The sequence below is a fragment of the Malaclemys terrapin genome, chromosome 1 (genome assembly GCF_027887155.1).
Source record: "Malaclemys terrapin pileata isolate rMalTer1 chromosome 1, rMalTer1.hap1, whole genome shotgun sequence".
Taxonomy (NCBI): domain Eukaryota; kingdom Metazoa; phylum Chordata; order Testudines; family Emydidae; genus Malaclemys; species Malaclemys terrapin.
The window spans coordinates 303,979,400-303,991,680 of NC_071505.1; the positions used below are offsets into that span (position 1 = coordinate 303,979,400).

General features: G+C 47.4%; 1 protein-coding gene and 1 long non-coding RNA gene across 7 annotated transcripts in view; one reads left to right on the forward strand and one right to left on the reverse strand.

Moving 5' to 3' along the window:
• STARD13 (StAR related lipid transfer domain containing 13) overlaps positions 1-12,281 on the forward strand; it is a 442,897-nt gene that overhangs the window by 277,085 nt on the left and 153,531 nt on the right. The window lies entirely within an intron of this gene.
• Positions 1-12,281, reverse strand: part of LOC128829876 (uncharacterized) — a 37,079-nt gene that overhangs the window by 22,740 nt on the left and 2,058 nt on the right. The window lies entirely within an intron of this gene.

Consider the following 12,281-nt stretch of genomic DNA (forward strand, 5'->3'; position numbering starts at 1 on the left):
CTGGATTTCAGCATTCTGATTTGATTTAAATAGAAAGCAAAGGAATGTTGGAATCTAGTTAGAAATTTAACACTAAGTAAAATTGTGTCTGGGGCATCCATTTTGTTTTATAGAAATATGTAAAATGTATAATTACAAAATGGGGGGCCTAAGCTGTGTTTTTCATAAGAATCCTAAACAGCAAAGATAGCAGGGCAAGTGTTACCAAGCAGAAGAGAGTACATTAATCCTGGTGTGGTAGTGTTGCACAGAAGGTACCAAACTGAGAGGGATTATAAAACGGCTGGAGTGAATTCTAGATAAGATACTGAAATCCACTGTTTTAAATCTCTGGATTCTAGGTCACCAAAGTGCCTAGTATGAAGAGCTCTTGCCATAACACTCTTTGTATTGCTTTCTCTTTAGCAAGCCTCGTGACTCAGAGGTTTGGAACAATTATCTCCCCTTTTATGGAAAGGATCAGTTGGTGCAGTTGTTAAGTTCCTTAAGACTGGGGAGAGGTTTATTGCTGGGCCGGGTCAGGCAACATATGGGAGGAAATATGACATTCTCCTGAGACAGATTAACTTTTTGTCAAGGCATTTTATTGAAAGTTTGGAAAATACACAGGTCATTAATTGGGTCCAGATTCAGCTACTGCAAATAGTGCAAAGATGCAGCATGCCAGATTCTTTCCCCTACTTGTGGTGTTTTACTACAATTTCTATTTATGGATGTTTTGATTTAGTGACATCATTGCTTTAATATAGTGGTAGTTCATTGTTTTATAATGGAACTCTTCTCTCTTGATTATTTTTTTTGCCATAGCTGCATATGTAAAATTTGTAAATCAACACAGTTTAACTACAAAAATAATCAGCAATAAGAGCTGAGTGGAAAATAGCTTGTAGATCAAACTCCCTTTAATTGTAAATGAGGAAAGTTTTGGGAGACAATGATTACCCTTAAAGCTAGCATATTTCATTATTCCTCCCAAGTCCTCTCACAACAGTGTTGGCATTTTTTCCCTATCCAAATCATGCTAGTGTAATAAGAAAGCTGAAGACATTGAGCCCTGGGACAGCGGCCTGAAAAAGATGAATTGGCTTCTCAGCATGGGCCACAAAACAGCAATGCCACCCACATCAACATTTCAGTGTCTTTTCTGAGGCTCTTGGGAAGGGATGATATGCACCCCCCAGCCTGACTCCAAGCCCTTTCTGAGCCCTCTCTGTGCCTTCAGCCCACCACTTCCCCAGCCTCGGCTCCTCAAGTGCAGGTTGGGGCCAAGGTGGGAGTTTGGCAGCAGAGTCAGCTAAGCTATTCACACTTCATGCAGAATAGTAGAGAGACATCAGAAAGGAAGCCTCCATGTTCCTCCAATTTGGGCTCCACTCAGTCCCAGGAAATGTAGGCATGCTCTGTTCTCTGTCCAGGCAGTCCTGAATTGGGCTACAGGAGATAAAGTGTAGTTCTAGTTGGAAAGTAAGTCTATGGGGCACAATATTCATTGTGTCTCAATAAATTCCATATCAACTGTGATTAATTTGTAAGGAATTTTTTTTTTCCAAATGCCACTTCTTCCAACGTACTCTGGGCATCTGTGTCATCAGTAACAGAGGACCAGATCCACAAAGGGACTTAGACATCGTAACATTGAGCGTTGCAAAGCCTAACTTTAAAGGGCATAGATCACAGTGGTGTTCTTGTGATTCTCTATTTGAGCTGGGCACCTACGCTCCCTCCACAATGAATGGGTAGAGAGAGATTCCTTAGAATGCGATCCACAAAATGCAGCACCCTAGGCGGGGAGCCACTTAAGCTAGCCAATGGGAGATACCAACGAGAGGAGATGACCTAAGCCCTGCCCCTCTTACAGAGATAGGTGGCTCACTGCAGCCTGGACATAGGCACCTATCTTTGCTTGTGATCAACTAAGGGTACGTCTTCACTACTCGCCGTATTGGCGGGTAGCAATCTATTTATCCGGGATCGATATATCGCATCTCATTAAGACGCGATATATCGATCCCCGAACGCGCTCACCGTCAACTCTGGAACTCCACCAGAGCGAGCGGCGGTAGCGCAGTCGACGGGGGAGCCGCAGCCGTTGATCCCGCGCCGTGTGGACCCCAGGTAATTCGATCCAAGATACTTCGACTTCAGCTACGCTATTCGCGTAGCTGAAGTTGCGTATCTTAGATTGATTCCCCCCCCCCCCCAGTGTAGACCAGCCCAAAGTGGGAGAAGATAGGTACTCCTCTGCCTAAATTGCATTTGGGGCCCAATCCAGTAGGCATACTCAGAGGCTACCTAACTCCACACAAAACAGCCATGGTGGGGCAAGAGAAAGCCCTCCTTTATAACCTTTACCGAGTGATTGGGGTACTGACCCAGGCTCTGGGAGACTCCTTGTTCAAGTCCCTCCTCTGCCTGATGAGATCTGCCACCTCTCAGGTGAGTGCTCCAATGACTAGGCTATGTAGTCGTTGTCACTCTCCTAACAATGGTATTGATCTACTACAAGATGAAAATGTGGAATTGTTTGTTTATATTCATGCAGAAAAGGTGGGAGTGTTCAATATTTATTTCTGTATGTATTTTGGGGGGAAACAGATGATGTGTCATATCACACAATAATATTCTTTTCATTCCACTAGTAATCTCAGGAGGATGTTAAACAGCAGCTACCAAAGTTACACGTTTTTAAATCATCAGGTCCAGATAACTTGCATCCAAGAGTTTTAAATGAGTTGTCTGAGGAGCTCATTGGACATTAATGTTGATTTTCAAGAAGGGAAAACGGGAAGTTCCAGAAGACTGGAAAAAAGCTAATGTTGTGCCAATGTTTTAAAAAGGGTAAACAGGATGACCCTGGGAATTATAGGCCTGTCAGTCTGACCTTGATTCCAGGCAAGATAATGAAGTGGCTGATATGGAGCTCAATAAAGAATTAATGGCAGGTAACATAATTAATGCCTATCGATATGTCTTTATGGAAAGTAGTTTCTATCAAGCTAACTTGATTTTTTTTTTATGAGATTATAAGTTTGGATGCTAACGGTAATAGTGTTGATATTATAGACTGGCTGTTTTGTGTGGAGTTAGGTGGCCTCTGAGCATGCTTACTGGATCCGGTCCACATGCAAGTTAGATGGAAGAATGTCTGTCATCCCCTGTTTTGTGGATCACTCTGGGATTTAGGGAGATAGGTGCCCAGGAACCTAGAGGGAGCCAGATGTGCATATGCCCAGAGGCAGTAACATAGGCACCTAGGGAACTTTTATTGCACAAACTTAGGCACCGAGTGAATTTAGGTGACTACAGGAATAGGTAGCAGCTGAGCAGGAGTCTTGTGGCTCACAGAGGGGCCTAAAAACTGGATTTAGGCACCTAAATCTGGGCAGAACCAGGTTCATATTTTGTGTGCCCCAGCATCTGGATCGCGGCTCTGCCCTCCGCTCCATCTGTGCTCCGTGCCGAGGCCCCACCCTTGTTCAGCCTCTTCCCCCTGAGACCCTGCCCGCCACTCACATGGGGGAAGGAGGCAGAGAGAAGCAGGCAGCAGATAGGGCCTTGGGGCAAAGTGCAGGTCTCAGGGGGAAGAGGCTGAGCAGGGGTGGGGCCTCGGGGCGGAGTATGGGTAGAGTTGGGAGTGGGGCCATCATCTGGGTGCCGGGGCCCCTTCTGAGTGTGGGCCTGGTGCCACAGCACCATTGGCGCCATTGTAAACCCAGTACTGAATTTGGGGCTTAGGTGCGTATGTACCTTTGTGCATGTGGGCCAGAGTTCCTACAGGCCAAATGTGCCCTCATCAACACCTCTGCTACCTACTGGCTCCAGATTACGCTTCTGGAGGATGCGCAGAATGACTATGAATCGACAATGTGACGTGGCGGTGAAAAAAACCAATGCGGTCTTGGGATGCATTAGGCGAGGTATATCTAGTAGGGATAAGGAGGTGCTACTTCCGTTGTATAAGGCGCTGGTGAGACCTCATTTGGAGTACTGTGTGCAGTTCTGGTCTCCCATGTTTAAAAAAGATGAACTCAAACTGGAACGGGTGCAGAGAAGGGCCACTAGAATGATCAGAGGAATGGAAAACCTGTCGTATGAAAGGAGACTAGAGGAGCTCGGGTTGTTTAGTCTGACAAAACGAAGGCTGAGGGGGGATATGATTGCTCTCTTTAAATATATCAGAGGGATAAATACAAGGGAGGGAGAGGAATTATTCCAGCTTAGTACTAATGTGGACACGAGAACGAATGGATATAAACTGGCCGTGGGGAAGTTCAGGCTTGAAATTAGACGAAGGTTTCTGACCGTCAGAGGGGTGAAATATTGGAACGGCCTTCCGAGGGAAACGGTGGGGGCGAGGGACCTGTCTGGTTTTAAGATTAAGTTAGATAAGTTTATGGAGGGAATGGTTTAATGGTAAAACATATTAGCCAAGGAATACCAAGCAATGGCAGGTAAATAGTATAATGGCTAACCGGGGTCAGGTTAGAGACTCTTGCCTACATGCTGGGGGTCTTACTGATCGCCAGATTTGGGGTCGGGAAGGAATTTTCCTCCAGGGTAGATTGGCTGAGGCCCTGGAGGTTTTTTCGCCTTCCTCCGCAGCATGGGGCAGGGATCGCTAGCAGGAGGGTTCTCTGCCAATTGAAGTCACTAAAACACAGGATTTGGGGACTTCAACAGCAGAGTCAAGGGAAGGGGTAGGGATGGTTTTGTGGCCTGCAGCATGCAGGGGGTCAGACCAGATGATCATAATGGTCCCTTCTGACCTTAAAGTCTATGAGTCTAGTGCCACCTGTTAGCTGTAAGTGGGTTGGCACAGGTGTTCATGAGGGCGTGGTTCAAAACCAATTTAACGTGCAGATGAAGCTGTACAGGTGGAGGGGGGGGGAGAAGCATCTTTTTACTGACAAACTGAACACATTTCGTACAGAAATCAGCGAGACACAATGAATACAAAACCCTCTGGTACCATATTTACAAAGTCATTTGTCAGGGTAGACCCACACTTTAATATCCGGGATCGTACCCATTTATTTCATTCCGTCTTAGTACTGTTTAAGGACCATATTCAACTAAGCATTTAAGCATATGTCTAACTGACACTGACTCCAACAGAACTTAAACACATGCTTAAAGGTAAGCTTCCCAATACCACCCGCACAATATGTTTAAACCTTGCACCAATAATGTATTTATTTTGCTTCTTTTTCCATTTGCAAAATGTTTATTCATTCAGAGTTATTTGCTCTTCTTTTTCCTCAGGAAGTAATTATGGTCTGTAGATTGTTTGTGAATTCCATGGAATTCACAATTCACTCTCTATTTGTAGTCATCTAAGTCACCTGGTATTGTTTTGGTTCTCTGGATTGCTTATGCAACAAACAGAAGAGCAATAAAGATTTTGTACTAAATATTGTAATGTAAATGTCAAGATTCACAGTTCACACTGTTGGTTAGTTGTTAGTCTATTTGAAGTTTACTTTCTGCCAATATTGGAGCTAACAGTTCATTTCTCACAAGCATTTACTACTAAAGCTGAGCACTTGAATGTTTGTGGAAAGTGAATTTGCAAGAGATGCAAAAATTTATATTGGGATTTGCTTGTAAGTCAAAACAAATATTAATGAATAGCTTTTGTACTATTCATCACTTCTGCTAAACCTCGCCCTGGAGTAATCAAGTCTAGGAGACAGAGGTTATCTCTGTCTTCATACTGTTCAATCCTGGACCTCTCTGATATTGTTAACAAGGGTGCCAATTAGGGACAATGTGATGATGGGATTTATGATGTGAATCCCCATTCACTTCCAAGTGGGGCCTCCTTTGAGCTGGGGTGGCAACTGAAAAGGGCTGTATCCCATTTATAGTCTATTGGAACCATCTAATCCCTAAAATCACTAACGTTGTTTTAAAAGGCTATTTCCAAATTGTTCCCAGGTTTCATGGCAAAAATTACTTCTCACCATGTGAACTTTTGCTAGTAAGTGGCAATAGGTTTATTTTAAAAGCAGTATTATAGCAATATGAGCTTTAATGGTTTTCAGACAAAATGTTCAGGGCTCCATGTATATCTACTTTGTCACATATATCCTTATCAGGGCCAGAGTGTTCAGCACTTAACAGGATCAGCCCAAAATGTCTAATTCAGTAGTTAGACCCTGATTCAGCAAAGCACTTAAACACTTGTGTAACTTTAAGCACTAGACTGCAGGGATTGCTCGCTTCCAGTTCCCCTGGGAGTACACAGGGACTAGCAAATCCACACCCCCATGCAGCGGCCAGCAGAGCTAACTGGCGATGCTAGGGGTACTACAAGGAGGGTGTGGTTGTGAGACTGCATGGTTGGGAGTTGGCCAGTGTTCCCTCTGCACACACCCCTTGCTATGGGGTATGGCTGCAAACCACAATGGGGCCCAGAGTGATTATCTTTTATGGCCTAGCAATATACTCATTTCTAGGTGGTGGTTTTGGCATGTATGGGCTGGTAAGCTTGTTACTTTCCATGTCCCCTTATTGGTATAAGCTGAGTTACTTCTTTTGTTCTCTTGTGGGCTTTAGGGCATGTGACAGGGAGCTGATGAAATGAGTCAAATCGTGCGGTTGCCATTCTTCCCTCCCCCCACTACCTGTTGAATCTATAAACACATCACCCGTAGGCCGAGTCCTCATCTCACTTAAATTCCCTGCTTGCATTAGAGCTCCTTTCTGTGATGTGGCCAGGGCATTAATGTTCTTCTAATCAGGGCATATGTTTTATAGCAGTATTAGCCTTTATACGTGAAGTTCTTAAAATACATATGGATAATCCTCTGATGTTAGGATTGGAGGGGAGAGGAGAAGTACTGTACAATTCAGAAGTCTCCTTGGCTGATTTGAGGTTACTTAATCGTGTCTGAGCCTCATTTTCATGCAGAGAAAAAGGGCCTTGCACAGCAGTATTCATTTTACAAACTCACGATCAGACAGTTTACACAGCAGTTGCCTTGCCTCCAAAACACATCAGTATTGTGCTTTCCAGTTAGACAGTACTCTGTTGCAATGCTATGCAGATGTGACTTCTTTACCTCTCAGCTGTATTGAAATCCTTAATAAATTATTCCTGTCATCTCCTGCCCCTCTCCCTCAATAAAAATCAGCTCACAGAAAAGCGGGGGGAGAACACAGCCTTATGAAGAGGTTGGAAGCTGCAGTCAGACAGAGTGAAAAGTTTCTGGCTGCTGCAGGGTTCCCACTGCTTTTCGCCATGTATAAACTAGCTTCCAGCCTGCATTAATCCTAGCTCGGCTCTCAAAAGAACTCTACTGTTCAAACACTAAACATTAAGCAATGAATTGCTTCTGATTGTAAATGCAGTATTTACATGGGCAAGGTTTAAACAGGTAGCTACCTAGGTTACAGGGCTGGCTCCAGGCACCAGCTTGCCAAGCAGGTGCTTGGGGTGGCCACTCTGGAGAGGGGCGGCACGTCCAGCTATTCGGCGAACGGTCCCTCACTCCCACTTGGAGCGAAGGACCTTCCGCTGAATTGCCGCCACAGATCTCGATCACGGCTTTTTTTTTTTTTTTTTTTTTTTTTTTTTGCCACTTGAGGCGGCAAAAACCCTGGAGCCGGCCCTGCTAGGTTATCAAAGTGGGGGCACTAGTCACAAATGCAGCTATGCTTTAGGGGTTCATTTATCTCCCACAAAAATGTGATCTGAATTTCAAAAAGGTTGCTCCTTGCTGGTGCTTCATAAACTAGCTCGTAGCTTTATTAAAAAAGAGATGCTTATAAGATGTGTGCCAGGTACTAGATATGACCAAAATCTCTCAACTCAAATGTCCTACTACAAATAGAACTATATAGGGTTACCATACGTCCGGATTTTCCCGGACATGTCCGGCTTTTTGGGCTCCAAATCCCCGTCTGGGGGGGGAAAGCCCCAAAAGCCGGACATGTCCGGGAAAATCGGGACATGCCGGGCCGGGGGCTTGGGAGCCGGGCCGGCGGAGCGGGGCCGGGCCGGCGGTGCGGTGCCTGGCCGGGGGCTCCAGGGCCGGGCCGGCGGGGCTTGGGGGCTCCGGCGGGGCTTGGGGGCTCCGGTGGGGCGGGGCCGGGTCGCCGGGGCTCGGGGGCTGGGCCGGCGGGGCCGGAGCGGCGGGCTCGGGGGCTCCGCGGGGCCGGGGGCTCGGGGGCCGGGCCGGCGGTGCCAGGCTGGGCCGGGGGCTCGGGGGCCGGGCCGGGGGTGCTCGGCCGGGGGTGGTCGGCCGGGGGTCGGGGCTAGCCTGGGCCGCGCCTCCTGCCCCCACACTCCCCCTTACCTGCTTCAGGCTTCCTGTGACTCAAATGTTCGCGGGAAGCAGGGGAGGGGGCGGAGACTTTGGGGAGGGGGCGGAGTTGGGGCGGGGGGCGGGGCCGGGGCCCCGTGGAGTTTCCTCCTTTGGGAGGCACAAAATATGGTAACCCTAGAACTATACAAAGAGTAATAAACTAACAGCAAAAGTGTGCATGTCTTCAGTGACTTGAAAGTGGAGTTCTGGAGTTTCCAGCTTATGATTGCATGTCAATAACATCTGTGTGGGTAATTTGACAAGGAAACAATGTCGTTCTCATGGTATTAGTGCTTAAAATTAAGAGAAACCATAGTTATGATTTAATTTTAGATGTGACATAACATCTTAATGTAAGTAATAATTGAGGGGAAAAGGGGTTGCAGCAGTAAGATCACATGGTTATTCATTTATTGTGTGAGAACCACAAATTAAATTCCATGCTAAAAGAACTTCTGCCACCAATGGCACCATACTCCTATCTCATGTTGGAAAGACTGGGAATACTATAATCTTGTCTCACGTTAAGCACCAGCATTCTAAGGGCAGCGGGAGCTACAGAACAGAAACTGATTTATAATCTTACACTAACAGTATGCTCAGAAAGGCTGATTGTAAGTGGAGACTTTAGAGTTTCTACAGTATATTGTGTGATAGGCTCTTCACCCCATTACAGAATCCTGTGCTGAACAAAATGGAGGCAGATTTCCAATGCTGTTGATGACTGCTCTTAGTTATGCATTCACAAATGCAAAGAACACCCATCTTTCAGTATGGGGCAAACCATAATGTGGCTTTGTCAGTTTCATCAGTGCTTAGATACTGTGATAAGCACATTAGAAACACCATGCTGTCCTTAGATAGATATTTAAGTGAGTCTCCCTTGTGATCTTCCAAAGAACTACAGTATTGTCAAACCCAAGTATTCATCATGGGAGATGTAGTCCAGCTCATCACATAAGGAGAACTGGGACATGAGCAACCAAATGACAGTTCCCACAAGGCCCTGTCATGGCATTTCCAAATTAAAATATTTCAGGTTTTGGCTGAAATATGTTGGGTTTTGGCTGAAATTTTTCAGTTTTGCATTTTCAGTTTTTCTATGAAAAAATCCCCATTGTACAGATGGGAAAACTGAGACAAAAAGAGCTCAGAAACCCATCTTATGACCCAGCGGCAGAGCTGGGAATAGAACAGAGGTCAGGTCTGGTTCCCCAGCCCCTGGATCATGCTGCCTTCCAAAAATCTGTATGTTTTATACCTGTGCAGAAGTTCTGTAGGTTACTATGCAACCTTTGTATAGTACAGGGGGAAGTTTTCAACTTGTGACCAAATGTCCAACCTCATTAAACTATGTATTTAAGAATCAGTCTACAGAATTTGCTCTGGGGTGTTAATTAACATTGAAATATAATTGTTAGTATGTAGCAGCTTTCATCTAGAGCAGAGGTGGGAAAACTTTTTGGCCCGAGGGTCACATCTGGATGGGGAAATTGCATGCAGGGCCATGAATGTAGGGCTGGGGCAGGGGGTTGGGGTACAGGGTGTGGGAGGGGGTGCAGTGTGCAGGAAGGTGCTCAGGGCAAGGGGTTGGGGCAGAAGAGGGGTGTAGGGTTTATGAGGGGGCTCAGGGAAGGGGGTTGGGGTGCAGGAGGGGGTGCACAGTGTGGGAGGGGGGTCAGGGCAGTGGTGCAGGGAGGGGTGCGGAGTGCGGGAGGGGGTTCAGGGCAGGGTTGGGGTGTGGCAGGGGGTTGGGGTGCAGGCAGAGGGCTCAGGGCAGGGAGTTGTGGTGTAGGAGGGGTTCAGGGTGCGGGCTTACCTGGAGCAGCTCTGAGGTGGCAGCAGCGTGCACCAGGGCCAGGACAGGCTACCTGCCTGCCCTGTCCTCGGCCCCACTCCGGGAAGTGGCCAGCACCACGTCCCTGCAGCCCCTGGGGGAGGGGGAGCAGAGGGCTCCACCCACTGCCCTCGCCTGTGGGTACCTCCCCCGATGCTCCCATTGGCTGCAGTTCCTGGAGCGGAGCAGGGCAGGGCCTGCGGCGCCACGGGGGTGGCAATCCCGTGGGCTGGATCCAAATCCCTGAGGGGCCATAGTTTGCCCACCCCTGGTCTAGAGGATCTGTGGTTCAGGGTGCTCTTTGCATTTATACAAAAATAAACACATGAGCTGACAGTCCCATTAAATGGCACACAGAACAAGTTTTGCTCTTCTAGTGCTCATAAATGGAAACACTCTAAACAGAACACTGGAGGGGCAACTAACTCTGATTGTTTCTTCTTTAGTGGGACCACTGTTTAAGGACTGGATTGTAACCATACGATGTAGTTTGAGTAAGGTTGCCAAGTGTCTGGTTTTTGACCGGAATGCCCAGTCGAAAAGGGACCCTGGCAGCTTCGGTCAGCACCGCCGACTGGGCCATTAAAAGTCCGGTCGGCGGCGCAGTGGGGGCTAAGGCAGGGTTCCTGCCTGCCCTAGCTCTGTGCAGCTCCCGGAATTGGCCGCCAGGTCCTTGAGGCCCCTATGTGCATGGAGGATCTGTGCTGCCCCTGCCCCGAGTACCAGCTCTGCAGCTCCCATTGGCTGGGAGCCACAACCAGTGGGAACTGCAGGACAGAGCCTGCGGGTGTGAGGGCAGTGTGTGGAGCCTCCTTGGCCGCCCATGTGCTTAGGTGCTGCAGGGACCTGGTGGCCACTTTCTGGGAGCCATGGTAAGTGCTGCCCGCACCCCCCCACACACACACCCCTGCCCTGGTCCTGAGCCCCCTCCTACGCCCCAGACCCCTCATCCCTGGCCCCACTCCAGAACCCATACCCCCAGCCCGGAGCCCTCTTGCGCACCCTGAACCCCTCATTTCTGGCACCACCCAGAGCCTGCACCCCCAGTCCAGAGCCCATACCTTCCCTGGACCCCAACCCCCTGCCCCAGCCTGAATCCCTGTCCTGCACCCCGGAGCCTGCACCTCCAACCAGAGCCCTCACCCCTCCCCGCACCCAATCCCCTGCCCCAGCGAGTGAGGGTGGAGGAGAGCGAGTGACAGAGAGAGGGGGTATGGAGGGAGTGGGGCCTTGAAGAAGGGGATGGGGCAGGAGTGTTTGGTTTTGTGCTATTAGAAAGTTGGCAACCCTAGGTGGGAAGCAGCAGCCTGACTGCAGCTGCTCTCCCTGCTATCCCTTCTGGTGCTGTGGGTAGCCTACAGGGAAGGACAGGGGCTTGTTATATCTCCTTACTCCCCTGTGTAGGTGCGCAGCTGGGCTTATCATCACAAAGTCCTAAGTGAGGTTGTTACATGTTGGCACAGGGCTGAACTGTTGTGGGTTTTTATTTTTATTTTTTTATGGTTTACATTTTTTGTTACTCTTTTTTTGCCCTTGGACAATTCATGAGAAATGAGTTATAATCACACTGATGGAAAAAGTTTCTCCACATTTTAATGAAAATCGAAAATCCCTGTGGGATTTGAACTGCGTGTTTTGAAATATATAGCAATTTTATCCAATAGGCTTCATAAGGCTCTGTGATTAGCATCTATAAAGTTGCATAAGTAATATATGGCTAAAAGAAAGAACTCATATTTTTTTAATAAATGCAACATAAACATACTGAGAATAAAAAGGGAAAACAAATACAAACTAGACTATACAGCAGGGATGGACTAATCAAATAATAACTCTTCCAGTGAGCAGTGATATCACTTTGGGTAAATAGCATGAAAATTGCTGACATTCAGGAGTATTCAGAAAATTTATTATCCAGGGTTTTCTGCTGAGAAAAGATAGAAGACTGACTGGGCCCATAACTCTACCTAGCTAGGGAAACTGGCCGAGTTAAAGGAGAGCTAAGCATTGCCATCTCACCCAGCTGCAGCTGAGCCTTTCTTGCTCCTCTGAACTCCACACGACAAGGAAAAGTGGTTCCTTTTCTCTGGATGTGAAAGAGTAAAATCTACCCAGGCCTATTTCCCAAATGCTAT